Genomic DNA, 17,020 nt, shown 5'->3' with positions numbered 1-17,020 from the left:
ATATTGGTAGTCCGGATCAAAGGAAGTACATTTCCAGGATAGAGCCTGACATGTCCGCTCTCTGTGTCTTGCCGTTCTTAAAATTCCTTCGCTACGGGAAACGACTAGCGGGCTACACGCTGAAAACATCAAGTTTTGAAGAACATTTGGATGGTACAACAAGGCAGGCCTGCTTGGTTCTTTTGGTGAATGATTGTAGAGATTTACAAAGAATATGTTTAGGGCATTTCCTCTTTTAACTGGGATGTTTTGGGACTGATTGGTGGGATTGCTGTGGACGAAGTACACACGGCTCATGTTACTGTATTGTGTCAACAGTTAACTTCATTTAATATTGTATGTGGCGTTTACTTTTGCGGGGTGAAAATGTTCCACCAAAACAAGTTCCTTCCCGAGACTATTTAGCAGAATGCATCTGTAGCGTAGCCAAGCTTTACCAGAATCAGAGCCGGAGGGTTGGCACGACCCAGTCTGGGCTGATTTAGAACCTCTCAGGACTCACTGCAAAGAGATGGAGAGAAGGGGGGAAGAGAGAGAGCGAGAGAGATAGGAGGTGTCTATTTATATAGGTAAGGAAGGGCCTCTCTTCATCCCCTTCCCCGGCCTGTCCTCATGTCTTCTGAGGCAGAGAGCTGTGACTGAAACACATCGCTGCACCTCGCTCGGGACGAGCTCCAAATAAGTGGGGGCACAGACGCAGCGCCGGAGAGAGAGAGAGAGAGAGAGAGAGAGGCGAAGGGAGGCTTGAAGAGGAGAGCTCCTTAAAAAGGGTTGTCAAAAATAATGAAAACAAATGGCGACGGAGTCTCCCGAGATGGAGAGGAGAACTTCATTTGCGAGGTGTCTTCGCCGGGATTCTGCAACCCGTTGGTTCAAGAGACGCGGGGGCGGGGGGGGGGGGGCCACGGGCAAGGGAAGCGGAGGAGAAGAGAAATGAGAGCACTCATTGTAATAATTGTTCAGGGTCAATTATTCCCACGTCGGAGCAAATCGTGCCGATATGTGTTAGCACACGGCTGGGAAGGGAGCTGCCGAATGTAGCACTGCCATGCTTATGTATATACGGTGTATTCCCAGTGATGCCTGCGTGTGCAAAAAGCAACAGTGTGCATTGATTTAAATCAGACAGTCTAATCACGAACAAGGGGTTTCAAATGTTTTGCAAAGTCAAGGAGATGAAATCATAAGGATTTAGGAAGATATGCTTTGACCGGCTGTCAAATTAGACCGGTGTTATTTAAATATAGAGACCAAAAAAACCTGTTCACTGAATAGTCAATTAAATGTAACCCTTGTGCCTCATTTTAAAAAGTTCTGTAAAGATGTCCGCCTGAATAAAGTGCCATACAAATATGATATATTATTTTATCCTCCACTTTTACTGAGTTAAATCTTTTAACCCAGGTCAGGCCTGATCATAACTACCAAATATTCATTCATTTTCAGAATTTTCAGAATGTTGTTTTTTTTATGAAAAAAATCAAAAAAATTATTTTCTGTAAACTAAATGCAAGGAGCACTTTTCTTTTTCACAGTCTAGGGTATGTCAAAGATTAGCAACATTAATTTATTATTTTTTATTTATTTTATGTTTTGGCGCATTTTAGCCTTTAATAGACTGTAGCTGTAGACAGGAAAGGGGGGAGAGAGGGAACCCACTCTGCCAGGTGAGCTACCCAGGCGCCCGCATTTAAAAAAAATATATATATATAGTGTAAGATTTACTTTAGAGGACAAATCCATCCCTTGTGTGTAAAGTGACAAAGACATGAGCAGAAATGTTCAGGTTCAAAAACAACAATGTGATTTAATATCTCACGAAATAATTGTACCTGCTTCCTGTCTACTTGGCTTATCACAGACCCGGTGTTCAAAATAAAGCCTGGCCGATTGTTATTTAGCTTTACAGTGAGATCCGGCTGTGCATTATTTTGCACATTATGTGTTCTGAAAGAGAAAAAAGTTTAACTGGAAACGTATGGAGGGAAACGTCACAGTTCGAGGTGTTTCCACTGTTGATTTGTTGAACTGTTTCACTGTTTTTTTGAAGCTCATCAAATGCAACATCTTTACAAAAGTCAACGCGTAATCGTATAATCAGGGTTTCAATATTGGCCAAAAATAATGGTGATCATAATTTCATCCTTATTCGAACAGGCCTACAGTGAGATGTAACATACACCACTTTCCTGCACTTCCGTCCCCTCAATTCCTCTCTTTATCTCTCTTTTATCCTCCCTCCCTCCCTCCCTCTCTCTGGCACCTAACATCTTCTTTTGCTTATCTCTGCCTTCCTTTTTCATCCTCCCTCCTTCCCCGACTTTGACTTCATCTTTCAAGTGCGGCAGCAGCAGCATCTTCCCTCCCCATCCCCATCCCTTTCACAACGCTGTCTGCCGTCTGCATTCCTGTCACGTGCCCACCAAAGGTTATATGGCCCACTTTCTTATCAGCTGCATTGTGGGATATCTCGGCTCTCAGGCCTGTCTTTTCTGGAGAGCTATCTGTACACCCCCTCTCCCCTCTCTGTTGACTGCTGGGAGGACAACCTTTGTCGACCTTGTTTTTTTTTGTGTGTGTGTGCCTTTAACAGAATAAAAATGAAAGGAGAGAACGAATGCAACACAGAGAGTGGGAGAAAAAAGAAAAGGTGGCGGGGAGAGGTGGTGGGGGGGGGGGTAAAAAAAAAAAAAATGCACGTCCCCTGAGAGAATGTGTGATGAGATTGGTCCAGAGTTAGCCTGTTAAGAAAGGCGCCGTTGGCCTCCTCTCTCTCTCTCTCTCTCTCTCTCTCTCTCTCTCTCCCAGTACAGTAGACATTGAATCAATACCGCCCACCCGCGCGCCGCCCGCCCCCACCACAACCATTCTGCCCGGCCGCGTGCCGTCCACCTGTCTGCCCGTCTGGGGGTATAAAGAAGGCGTACTGTATGGATGTTTGACAGAGCCGTCATGTACAAATTCATTTTGGATCCAGCCAGACTTTTGCTCTAATAGGCGCACACGCTCAAGGGCTTTGCGGTCACGCTGGGACAGAGGAGCCAATAGATGCTTCTCTGCAGGACTGAGAGCGTCCAAACAACAGAAATGTTTAGGCACGGTTTAAGTTTAAGTTTATTGTCTATGAATCTGATGTAATGTCAGTTTTAACCCTGAAATGCACAGGTGTTTTTCCAAACTTTTCTAAACAGGAAACCTTAAAGGTGCTGTAGGTAGGATTGTGAAGATCCAGGACTGAGCCAAAAAAATGTGAACATCGACAACTTCTCAGTCCCGCCCCCCCTTTCTGCTAAAGCCCAAAACGGTCTCCTAAGCCCCTCCCCCCACAGGGGAGAATGAATGTGTGTGCATGAGCAGTGATTGACACGCAGTTAGACACCCCCCCTGGCCCTGATTGGTGCATCTGAACAGGGAGCTGTGGATTTTTGCAAATCACACTACAGGCTGTAGGTGGAGCCAGAGGAGCTGGATTTTGTTTTAAATGACCTGCTTCATGTAGTTCTACTGGAACATAGGGTCAGTTTCAGCAGATATGACAGAAAGGTAGTTTTAGAAGTCTTACCTACTGCACCTTTAAGAGTCGCACGTTATTTTACGGTACATTAATAAGACGTAATAGGCCGTACTTTGTATCAAATTAGACCAAAATAATAGAATAGAAATAATGGGGTATTTATTAGATAGTAAACGATCAGGTAAATCCTAATTACTGAAGTATAGGTCATAAAGCCCGCCCCCTCCATGTTAGCGGATGGGTAAGGGCCGAACTAAAAATGATTTTTTCTAAAGGTATTTCTGTCATTTTAGATGGTTGTAATCAAGCTAAACTTTGTTCAAGTGTTAATTTTTCTGATACGTTTTTTTATTTATTTGATGCTATAGAAAAACGTAGTGAAACGTCATTGACAGCTGTGATTGACTCGCGTGTGATTGGTTGAGCGGGTGCATGGGCAGGACTTAGATTAACTTAGGCCCGGTGACAAAAGCCTCACATTTTAAAAACTGGAAACGATCCAAACAGTCCTGTCAATTAAGTGTTTAATCGGCTGATCTATTTCAGCTGTTGTTGGGTAGTTTAATTTATAATAAAACATTGTATTTTATAAAACATGTGTGCAGACACCTGAATGTGTAAAGTAACTAGTAACTAAAGCTGTAACAGATGAACGAAGTGGAGTAAAAAATAGCGGAGTAGAAGTAGAAAGTGGCATGGAAAGAAAAGACTCAAGCAAAGTACAAGTACCTCAACATTTGTACTTAAGTGCAGTACTTTGTCTGCAAGCCTGCAGGGTTAGAGTTTTAAAGTAAAAATTCTCAATGCAGACATTTCAGAAACTGGAAACGATCCAAACTGTTGTGTCAATCAATTAAAGGACAATTCCGGCGCAAAGTGAATCTAGGGGTTAATAACATGTACCGAGTCGACCGTTCTCTGGGATATGTTTTCATGCTAATCGAATGTGTTTGGACTTAAGTACAGTACTTGAGTACATGTACTTAGTTACATTCCACGATTGATACAGTCTATGATTAGGAACAACTGGGCTCTCTCAGAGATAACAGACTCTTCCCTCCCACTCCTTCATCTATTTCTAGTGCTGAGAAGCGTTTCACGCGGTGGCCTGAATAATCTCTGACTTAACTGCCATATAATATTTCCCGGGGCTTCGATGCAACGATCACATCAGCACACATTGCATAACAGAGGAATAACGACGGCTTAGGTATGGAGAACAGCAGCAGGTAACACACAGAATTATCCCTCCACGGCGGGCCTTGCCGCCGATGTTAAACGAACACTCAGCCTGCAGCTGTGGAGGAGATGTGATGCATGTTAAATTCATGTGACATGTCACTTGACTTATGCGTTTCGTTGTGTCTAAGTGTTTTACTGTGAAGCACGAAACCTAGAGCTGCAACCCACGATCATTTTCGTTGTCGATTAATCTGCGATTATTTTCTCGATTAATCGTTCGGTCTATAAAACGGCAGAAAATTCTTGAAAAATGTCCATCCAAGTTCCTCAAAGTCCAAGCTGATGTCTTTAAATGTCTCGTTTTGTCAGTCCAAAACCCAAAGATATTCAGTTTAATATGATAAAAGAGGAGCAGGAGGTCTATATATTTGAAAGGCTGAAAACGTCATTTTCTGCCATTTTGGCCACAATTAGTTCAATGATTAATATATTAGATAAACTGAGCGTTTATTACATATTTATGGAAACATGGTCAAACACATGAGCAGTCAGCTGATCACCTTTTTAAGATATGTTGAGCTTGAACCATTCGTTTCCACATCCAGAGCAATATGATTAGGGCTGCAACTAACGATTATTTTGACTGTCGATGATCTTCCGATTGTTTTCTGGGTGAATGGATGAGTAGTTCGGTCTATAAACTAAAATGTCAGAAAATGGTGAAAAATGTGGATCAGTGTTCGGCAAAATGACCAAGATGACGTCCTCAAATGTCTCGTTTTGTCCCCAACTCAAAGATATTCAGTTTACTTTCACAGAGGAGAGAAGACACTGGAACAATATTCATATTTAACAAGCTGACATCAGATATTTGAATCAAACATCTTTTTATTATACGTCTTGTAAAACCACAGCTCAATAATTGCTATCGGTTTGATTCTGACTAGTTTACTGTATATTCACGACGTTCCACTTCCAGGATTGCTCCGGTGCTGCAGGAAATTCTGCCGGATGCATGTCTTTATGCCAATGTCCGTTTCCTTCCTCTGTCTCTGTGTTGGCGCTCTAACCTCCGGTGGATTTGTGAGGACTATGGTTAACTGCTCCTCAGATCTCTGCAGGGTAAATCCAGACAGCTAGCTAGACTATCTGTCCAATCAGAGTTTTCTGTTGCACGACTAAAACTACTTTTGAACGTACACGTTCCACCAAAACAAGTTCCTTCCCGAGGCTATTTAGCACCGTGGCTCCGTCCGGTGCTTAGTGCCGCCCAAGACGGTTGTGATTGGTCTAAAGAAATGCCAATAAACAAGAACATGTTTTTCTCCCATCCCAGAATGCTGTGTGGACTTGCTTAGACCCTCCTCGGCAGTGCTGTGGAGGAAGGTGAAGCGAAACTAGATTCTGACAAACGATCAAAACAAACACTCGCATGTATACAGCAGTTACAAATGCCATACACATAAACTTCAACACGCTAATTAATTTCACTGTTTGACAAACCTCAGGGTCATTTGTTCACATATCTCATCAAATGCCCAACGGGTAAACACTGTTATTTGAACTTTAAACAATTGGTGATGGATGGCACTGCGCAGCCAGTGTCTCGCCATAACAACAGCATTTTGAAATCTGAAAGGAACCCTCTTATCCTCCATCACCTTGGTGCTGGTCAGGACGCCTTCTCTAATGAGTTCATTGTGACTTCTGCGGCGCTGTGAATAAAACGTGATGGGTTGAATAAACATCTCCTAGCAAACAAACGTGTCATGTCTCAACCATGGTTGGGCATCGTTTTGATTTGAACAATTCAGATTCTTCCTTTCGATTTCGGTTCTTGTCGATTCTTGATTCCGAATATTTGAGGGGTGGAGTTGAAACGGATCACATGCTTATTTCAGAGGAATATTTCATTTTAAATGAATGGCTTTTTCAATGTAAAATAAAGCCACCCTTTAAAGTGCCACGTACTGTGCTCCTACTACATGTACTGTGCTCCTACTACACAACGAGCGCCTGGAGGTACGTTGGTGGCCGCTACGGGAACCCAAACTTGTTGCGTGTTAAATTTGGAACCGATGATTTGGATTCGAAATTAGATTTTCCAAACGATTCCAATAATCCATCCATTTTTGGTTTTTAGTGGAGTGGCTTTAGATACTTTACGCATTAAGATTTCTGCACACAAAACACATGTAGTTTATAAAATCTGATGTTTGATTCTAAAGTAAACTAGCCGACAATATAACGGACTACAAGTCCAGCTGAGATAATGAGACCATTAAACACACAACTGGTTGGATCCAGTTGGGAGGATTCTTCTGCATCGAGTACTTTTACTTTAAATATTTTAAGTACATTTTCCTGATGACGCTTACAGACTTTTACTTAAGTTACATATTCACTGCAGGACTTTTTCTTGTAACAGAGTACTTCATAGTGTGGTGTTACAACACGGTCTCACAGCAGTTCGTTAAATGGTCACGTTATTTGTAATCCATTGATTCGTGTTCACAGGGACGTTTTTCTCGTTTTTTTTCGTGGTGGCCAGCACGAAATGGTCTATATGGAGATTAACAGGGAAAGCAAACATCACACCCCGGGACACGGCCGCGGGGGAGGACGCCTCACACGCCGGGAGACGGCCGCGGTGGCGGGGTTAACCGCTGGGTGAAAAGTACTGAATTGTTTGACCCATCCACCCCCCCCCCAACCAACCTCCTTACGCAGATTTTCGTCATTTCCTACTACTCGCTACCGTAGTCGTGCTGTGACCACATATGCTTATATACATATGCTTCCCATTTAAATACATTACTTTACATTTCTGTGCTGGCCACCACGAAAAACACGTCCCAGTGAACACCAATCAATAGATTAAAGAACGTGACCATTTCACGAACTGCCGTGAGACTGGGTTGGGTGTTACTACTTCTACTTGAGTAAAGGATCTGAATACTTCTTCCATCCCCATTGCACGGTAAGGTGCAGCACTACCATAATCCGTCATGGAACACGCCACGCCATCCCGTTCTGACGGACCCACCTGGGACTAACTATAGCGCGGAGCTGGGACTTAAATCTCTGGAATGGATCTGCCCTGCTCTCTCTAAACGTGTTATCCATCCGGTTAGGTTCCACGCAGCAGGAGAGCAGGGTTAAGAAGGGGACGATGGGGGAGCACTTAGCGAGTGAAGGCCGCGGCGGCAGAGCCGGAGTGTTATTTAATGAAGTCGGGGATCGGGATGCACAGCGTTAAACACACGAGGTGCTGTAGGTGTAGGTGTAGGTGCTGCAGGGGTGGAGAGGGGGGGGGGGTGTCGGCAGCGGAGGTGACAGCAGGTTGTGTTGTATGTTCCGCAGGGTGAGGGGAGGAGCAGGGGGAGGTGGATGGTGCAGTGAGCCTGGGGTGGGGGGGGGGTTGGGTGGGCTAATAAGATCACTTTTTATTGGCCCACAACCCCAGAGGAGTGTTTGTTTGTCTGCGTGCATGATGGAGGGGATAAAAAGTTAATGCAGATGCACCGAGGAGCGGGAGACTGGTCACTGCTGCCCCCTGCAGGGGTGTGTGTGTGTGTGTGTGTGTGTGTGTCTGCGTGTGTGTGTGCGTGTGTGTGTGTCTGTGTGTGGAAATTATAAGACCTATCTTTTTGATCTGGCTTTTAAATTAGAGTTAATCATTGATTTTTGTATAGTGTTTTAATTTTTTTCCAACCCGGTGTTTGTTTCATTCAGTTGGTTTTATTTATTCATTTGTAACATTTATTTTTTGCTTAATTTTTTTAGTTTTCATCTGTTTTAATTAGAGGTGCAACGATGAATCGATTAGTTGTCAACTACTAAATTAATCGCCAACTATATTGATAATCGATTAATCGGTTTGAGTCATTTTTTTATAAAAAAGATTTCTCAGATGTCAGCTTGTTAGATGTGAATATTGTTTCTAGTTTCTTCTCCCCTCTGGGACAGTAAACTGAATATCTTTGAGTTGGGGACAAAGACGAGACATTTGAGGACGTCGTCTTTGGCTTTTTGGGGAACACTGATCCACATTTTTCAACTGTTTTTTTATAAATCAAACAACTAATCGATTAATCAAGACAATAATCTACAGATTAATTGACTATGAAAATAATCGTTAGTTGAAGCCCTGGTTTTAATTATGTTCTGCAAAGTACTTTGGGCGGCATGCTTGCATGAAAGGTGCTAAGTAAATAGAGTGTGTGTGTGTGTGTGTGTGTGTGTGTGTGTGTGTGTGTGTGTGTGTGTGTGTGTGTGTGTGTGTGTGTGTGTGTGTGTGTGTGTGTGTCTTGTTGCTCTTGTTTGCCTCATGACAGAAAACTTCAAAATCTTACAACACAAGCTCTGGGCATCTTTGTGTTGATTGAGTGCTGCTACATTGTGATTTGCTAAAATCTTAACACACACACACACACACACACACACACACAGTAACAGCTTTGACCATATGTAGTTGAAGAGTCACACTGCTCTCATTTGGCAAAGCTTCCCTGTATTACGTCTTTGATTGAGCGTTGCCACGAGGAAGCAATCTGCTTTTCACGTCTCCGCCTCACACTGTGAAATTAATGCTATTACTGTTTTATTTACATTATTGATCACCAGTGGCTAACTTTTTAATTCGACCGACCGCGCGTCCAGAGGCACTCATTTGTGAATGACTTTGTTAAGTGTTTTTGTGCTGAGTGTGTGTGAAAGAGAAAGAGAGAACATTTTTTTTTCTTCTCTTTGGAGAGAGAGAGCCTCAAAGTTCTGCTTCCGTGCCCAGGAAAGAGAGATGGAGCCGAGGTATCAGGATTGGGTAGTAAAAAGAAGAAGGTAGATCGGGGGAAGGAGGGACGGGGGTGTAAATTCAACACGGGGGGGAGGGCGGGTGAGGAGAATATCAATCGGGCATGCGGCGTAGAAGGCAGCCTGCCACGGTCCGCTCCAGGAGAAAGATTAGAGAGGGGATCAGTGTCATCAGCAGCAGGAGAGTAATGGTGCGGGCTAGGTTCAAGGCTGGAGCCAAGAACGTATCGGCATCCCATACCCCCCCATACCCCCAACCCATCACCCCTACGCTGACGCCTCCCCCTACATGAAATAGAGGTTAACCGACAATCCAGACTCTCCCCCCCTCCACCCCCCCCCGTCTTTTACTGAGTGTGAAAACTACCGCTGGGAGTCTCAGGACAATTTTTATATAGGATTAGAAAACAAAAATCAATATTTAATTATCTTTGAGCTTTTTGTGTCACTGCATCTTTAGGTCAGTAAGTGTTCAGGAGCCAGGGTCGCCCCGGCGCTGTAAGGGAAGGCGTCGTTAAAGAGCCAGTACCGTTCTCTTTTTCCTGTTACAGATGCTTTCATTGCACATGTTAAAATTTCATAATGGTGTGTATACATACGTTAAATGAATAGGTTTTGATGGAATGATTGATTGTTGAATGGGTAGATCAGGCCCATAGAGGGGGGTTGGGGGGGTTTAAGTCCGTTTATTTTCTTACTAGTTTTTTGTTGTTGTAATAAACAAGTGTCTTTTATAATAACAGCGGCCAACACTTTGTAATAATAATGAAAATGATCTAAACCAAACCCCTAATCTTCTAAAGATTATTTTTTGGGGTTTTCCACATTTATTTGATAGGACAGCTAGGTGAGAAAGGGAGGGGGAAGACATGCAGGAAATTGTCACAGGTCAGATTCGAAACCTGGACCTTCTGCGTCGAGGCATAAACCTCTCAGTATATGTGCACCTGCTCTACCCACTGAGCCAACCCGGCCACACCAATTCCCTAATCTTGTTAAAAGCACCTGTAGGGGCCACATATTGTATGTTGTCTCATTTATATTATTTATTGATAATTATATTGTGCACTTATATTGTAGCCGGTGGGCATTGGAAGTGATAATATATTTGTTTGCTTCACCTGTTCACCTGTTGGTTTTTTGGGTTGTGACAGAGAGGGGGGTGAGCCTGGGAGCGACTCACTTTCTGTTGACCGCCGCACTAACGCACTTATTTGGACTCACAAAGTAACTTTACATTCGGTAACTGCAGTGCTAGTTGTATTTTACGTGTGGAGGAATAAATCATTGCAGTACAATCTTGAGCGTGTCACAGTGTGTTTACGCATCTCTCAGTGATTGGTCCCTCGCGGCAGCACTTTGTTGGACCGCTTACAGCTGCAACAGCACCACTTCTTTGAATGTGTTAACTGGCGCACATGTAACAATTTACACAATCCACGCAACTAACTTTATGCACTCATGACAAAATGTTTGAGGCGTGCGTGCGCTTGCGTGCGTGGTACAAGATCTTGGTAAGCAATTTGACAACATTGTAGTAAATCTTTCCGTGCATCAAAAGGCGTGCTCGTTAAGATACCAGCAGACAAGCTAATCCAGCCCAGCATATAAGTGCATAAAAAGTCACCAAAATCAAGTATTAGAACCTCATACTTAAACACAAAATGAGGGAAAAACTGCAAAAAGGTCAGAAAAAGTGACAAAACAAGCCACAAAGAATGCAGCGACTTTTTGAGGACTGTACTGTAAAGTGCCTCCTGATCTATCCAAAACACCTGAAGCGCATTTTCAGTAATATTTTTCCTTGTAATTATGTATGGTTTGCAAAAATGGGAACTGCATGTGTCCGTGTAGATGAGAGAAGCAAAGTGTATGCGTGTTGTGCACACGCTACGTTATGGCCAAGCATGTGCCCCTAAAATAGCATCTAAATAACACACCACTGACTTTAGACCAGGTTTTTCCTGGTCAGTGGCGGAATTGTTTTCTGAAACTGCAAAATAGCACCGGGGAACATTTGCGCCGGAACACGCCTCCTCTTTTCGCTGAACCGCCCCCGGGAACGCAAATACATTCCCTAATTTACAGACGTGCGTCTGTGGAGGGAAAAGTCCGCTGTGCGTCGGGTGCAAAATTGGAATGATACATGCGTCGGTGTACAAAGGCAATTGCGCTGAGTGCAAGATAGGGCCCTTACTGTTTTCAGGTTCATTATTGTATTTTGTGTTTCTACTTAAACTTAAATGTTTTGTACAACAAATACTTTCACATTCACCCTCTGTCTGAGATGCTTTGTTGGAGCGCTTGTCTCTTTAAGACCTCCCAAAAAATGCCCAGGCCGCTCTGATTGGTCAGCGTTTCCACATCTCCGGATTCTCTTATACCGCGGAAAATCAAATAACCAATAAAAGCTTCTAAACCAAATATGACACAACCGGACATGGTCCAGCAGGAATCTCATCCAAAATCTGGGAGAAAATAACAACATCAGTAGCCAAGCATTCACTGGTGTTAGCATGTAGCTATGTTAGCAGTGTTTGTAATGTAAACACTGCAGTAGCGTGCTGCCTGGAGCAGATGACCATATATAGTAACCTGGCTCCGTATGACACCATACGGAGCTAAGAGTAGAAAAAAACAGTTGAAACCGGAGCGTTCACAACAGTGGGAAATAAAAGTTTTTGGCTTACAGGGATTTCTTTTAACTACGTTTACTTCTTTATTTGAAGCTTTGGCCACATTTAACATGAACATCCGACATTGTAACATTATCGATACGACAGAAAATACAGAAAAGCATAATAGGTCTCCTTTAAACTTCCAGATTAGTTCAATTATGACTTGTTATCGCACTCCAGAGGGATGGTCGACAGCCAAACCTTCATCTCCGGCCCTTTGCACAGCAGCGTACGTCCTTATACAGCATTGCACATGCTGTGTCCGCCCCAGTAGATAAAACACTGGCTGTTTACGTGGCTCTCAGACGCTGTATTGGATTAAGGTGGCTCTTTACCTTTCCCCTCCCCTCCCCCCCCCGGTGGCAGTGGCCGATGAGCCTGTGGAGTGGATGTGACGGCCGCTTAAGCGGTGACAAGCAGAAGGTCAGTGTCGCTGATGAAGGAGTGAGGCCAGCTGGCCCTCTGATGTAGCCATCCTTTAAAAGCACCGAGAGAATCCATCCTGTTTAAGGCAGACGCCCAGACAGACATGGCCAGAGAAGACAGTAAAGGAGAGAGAGAAAGGAAAGAGAAGAAGAGACAAAAGGAAGTGGGCAAGGTGGAAGGAGTGTCAGAGACAGAGAGCTTAAATGTCCCCGTTCTGATCAGTACCTCTGGAGCAGGCGAAATGTTCCCCAGTCCCCTGGACCATTTATTAAAGTGATGAAGAGCAGAGTGGCCCACTATGAATCAGACTCCCCTGTCTGCTGTGTGCTGCATAGGGATCCTCATGGCCACCTGCTCTTCTAACTTTCATCAATGCCTTCTCATGATATCGTACGAAAACCTACGCACCACAGCTGGTGTGATATCCTACGAAATTACAGCGACAGCCGGCCCGGTCACGTGACGACTGCTCACGTGACAGTTAAAGCGGTCTTTAGCTGAGAAAGGGGAACTGTGAGCCGGCTACAGAGCACAAACTCTGCTCCCCTGCTTAAAAGCCCTGTGTTTTATGACCTAAACACCCTGACCTCCTCCCTACGCGGACCGTGACAGTTAAGTTGAGCGGTATTTACAGTTCAAATTAGCCAAGAAAAGGTGACCGTGAGCCGGCTACCAGTCATTATGAGGTGCCAATCCTTTCAGTAGTGGCTGTAGTCAAGTTTTGCCGTGTAAGTTTAGTCGCGGCGACGACAGTTAAGTTCAGACTATTCATTTTATTTTTGTGGTTTAGATTAAAACACCGGTCTCCTTAAGTAGTACTCCCGGGACACGGACACCTGTTTCCTGGGTGAAAGTCCTCTGTTTTTGCCCTTAACTTGTTCCAGGACATTGAACTCCGCTCCCCTGCTTGAAAGCCCTGTGTTTTAGGACCCAAACATCCACTCAGACCTCCTCCCTATACAAGGACCTGAACGCTCTTATACGTACAGCAGCAGTCAATGTGGTGCATACAGTAATAAATATGTGGAATAGATACGAATTACTGTGCATTATTTTTTGTAGCTATATGTACGAATGGGATGAGAACAGCCTGCTTTGATGGCAGTGGTGCTTTTGAGCCAGGGTTGTCGTGGGAGAGTCTGACAGTGTCAGGTTAAAGGGAAGGAGAGGGGAGAGGAGGCCTTTCTCTGTGGATACACATTAGCCTAGCTGTGCATATTAGATTAGATTAGATCAGATTAGATGAAACTTTAATGATCTCTGTGGGAATATTGGGTCATTAGTCGGGCAGAAAATTAGATAAGGAAAGCGAGTAGTGAAAAAAAACATCTAATTTACTGAAGATAATAAAGCAAACAACTAAAATATGGGTAAAAATACCATGTATTCATTAACAGCTTCAGATGAATTTGCAAATGCTGTATAGCTATTCACCTGCTAGTGTGACTAAAGGCAAAATAATTGCCACTTTGCAGGACAGTAGTATGCCATATGATTGCACCTACTACATTCAAAATACTAACTTCTTTGCATTATCTCCCTCTTTACCCACATGTGCACTCTTCATACTGTCTTTGAGTGTGTATGCATGGCTCTGCTGTGCTGCGCTGTGCTGAGCCAAGCAAGGCTACACCATCCTGTATGCCTCATTTCCCTTTATGAGAATGAGGGAAGTCCCATACGCTGATTATCCCATACATAGAGCCTATTGTAATCACAGGCCAGTGGGAAGTAGAAGGGCTGTTTGGGGATAGAGCCTGATGCAGTATCACTGAATTATAAATGGGAAACCCATCTCCATGTTTGGACACGAGAGAGTTGGAAAAGGGACGAATTGACAATTTTTCTTCATGATTGTGTAGCTTAGTAGCGGTTGTCTTTCAAATTCCCTCTGCACGCAATAGAATAGCGCTACAACCAACCAGAGCAACGCTAGTTGATAGATTAGACTTTTGCCGTATCACATCTTCCTTTTTTAAGGATGACTTCAGTGGCGTTCTTTGTTCTTTTCTCAAAGAAAAGCTGAACTCCAAGTCTTCCAGAGTCGCGGCCAAAAGCCGATTCCAAAGACCGCTGTTCTCCAGCAGCAGCCGCCATCTTCTTTGTTTTCAAGTAGCGGGGAATTCGGACAACTGACTCCCGCAACTTCGTTACTATTATTAACCACCCTACAACCCGATTGATTGGCCTCACTAGAATTTGTTTTTTCCAGCTCGCAAGCCAACGGAGAGTTGCTAGACTGACCCTGGCTGCAAATTACATTTGCTGCCGCTATGGGGGGTCTAGCTTTCTAGGCTAGTAGCTGAGGCTACATCTACACTACTACCTTTTTGGTTTCACAACGAATATCTTCTGCTACGTTTACGCCTCACGTCCACACTACTGTGACGTTTCCGAGCCCCTAAAACAGAGACTTTTGGAAACACGGCTGCTTTGTAGTCTGGACGGACGCAAACCGAGACCTTTGGAAACGACGACGCACGTCAGTCAGTCTTATCTGTTAGTTTACAGACCTCTCAGTAACAGTTCCACCTCGTCCTCATTCGGAGATAATACATCCCTGCTCTTACTTTTTACCGTTGGTGTTCTTTCTTAAAAGTATTTTCTTTTTTTTTTTACTTCTACTTCTCCATGATTTTCAACTGCAGAGTAACGTCAGACAATCTACTTCCTGTTCACACCGGCACGCACATGCCCAGTGTGTGTGAACGGTCATGTGATATGTGACGTCAGACGTGTTAATATGGACGGAGATTAGTTCTGCTACTGGAGCTAAAACTCTTGTGATGACGGAGATCGTTTTTGTCTCAAAACGCCGCTTGAAAATGAAAGCCTAGATGTAGCCTCAGTGAATGGAGGCTGTAATCCTCTAATTATGAGGGTTCTGCTTACAGATATGTGGTGCTGTGCAAGGATTAAAAACAAAAGTGAAAAGATACATGAAGATACGTGTCAACACCCAGCACGGCTCGAAAGCCTTTTTTCCAGAGAACTTCTGAAGGTGTTATTGTCGAACGTATGAGTGAGCTGTCAGGATATTTCCTCCACCTAACCGCCTCTCTGTCTTTCACCTCCCTCCCCTCACACCACCACGGCCTCTCTCCCTCACTCTGACACCTTCCCTCAGCGTAATACACACCAGCAAGCAATCAATACATACTCAGCCGAGAGCCAGGAGGAATTGTGGCAGTGTAGGCACCACACATTACAGGGTGGCCAAGGCCAATAAGCTGTGGAGGGGAGAAGGACGAAATGGGAGCCACGGCCATAGGTGTAGATTTTGGGTGGGGAATGCAGGGACTACATCCCCCCTCCTAGTCTTGCATTGCCAGACCTTCCTCCACAGCGCTGCGGAGGAGGATCTGGCAAGTCCACACAACACTCCTGGATGCGAGAAAAACGTGCTCTGGTTTATTGGCATTTCTTTAAACTAATCACAATCGTATTGGGCGGTGCTAAGCGCCGGACAGAGCCACGGTGCCGCTGCTAAATAGCCTCGGGAAGGAACTTGTTTTGGTGGAACGTGTACGTTCAAAAGTAGTTTTAGTCGTGCAACAGAAAACTCAGATTGGACAGATAGTCTAGCTAGCTGTCTGGATTTACCCTGCTGAGATCTGAGGAGCAGTTAACCATAGTCCTCACAAATCCACCGGAGGTTAGAACGCCAACACAGAGAAAGAGGAAGGTGAAATTAGGGACATTCGGCGAAATCCTGGAAATTAAACATTGTCGATATAGACTACGCCCCCAATAAAGAAATAAAGAAAGAGAGAAAGAATGAAAACAATATTCATGTCTGCTTGTGCTACTTTGGGGGTGTTAAAGAACACAACAGGAGCTTGAAAAATAAATTTTACCTGGCATGTCTTTTATGTTGATTTAGACTTTTGGAGCTTTCTGCCTCTCTAACATAAGTGAGAAAGTATGAGGAGATAAGACAATGTTAGTGGCATAGTATCCAGTTTGTTTAGCTTTTTAATAAATGCACTAGGGCTTGGCAAAAATAACCGATTCTCCAATCAAACAAGGGTAACAAGAGGTACGTGATTGCTAAAAAACATCCCGAAACCATGTGTTGTTTTGAATGCAAAATGCAAGAAATGAAGTGTATGGATGATAGATGGATGGATAGATAGATAGATAGATAGATAGATAGATAGATAGATACGTAGATAGATAGCTAAATAGATATGTAGATAGATATGTAGATAGATAGACAGACCGATAGATAGATAGATAGATAGAAAGATAGATAGATAGATAGATAGATAGATAGATAGATAGATCGATAGATAGATAGTTTTTATTGTCCACTGGGGAAATATGTTTTCCCAGTCTGTACAGGACCTCACAAATATACATACATACACATACAGTTAACATAGACACCTTCACCCCAGTCACCCTG

Source organism: Perca fluviatilis, chromosome 6 (assembly GCF_010015445.1).
Source record: "Perca fluviatilis chromosome 6, GENO_Pfluv_1.0, whole genome shotgun sequence".
Taxonomy (NCBI): Eukaryota; Metazoa; Chordata; class Actinopteri; order Perciformes; family Percidae; genus Perca; species Perca fluviatilis.
This window is presented reverse-complemented; position numbering follows the sequence as displayed.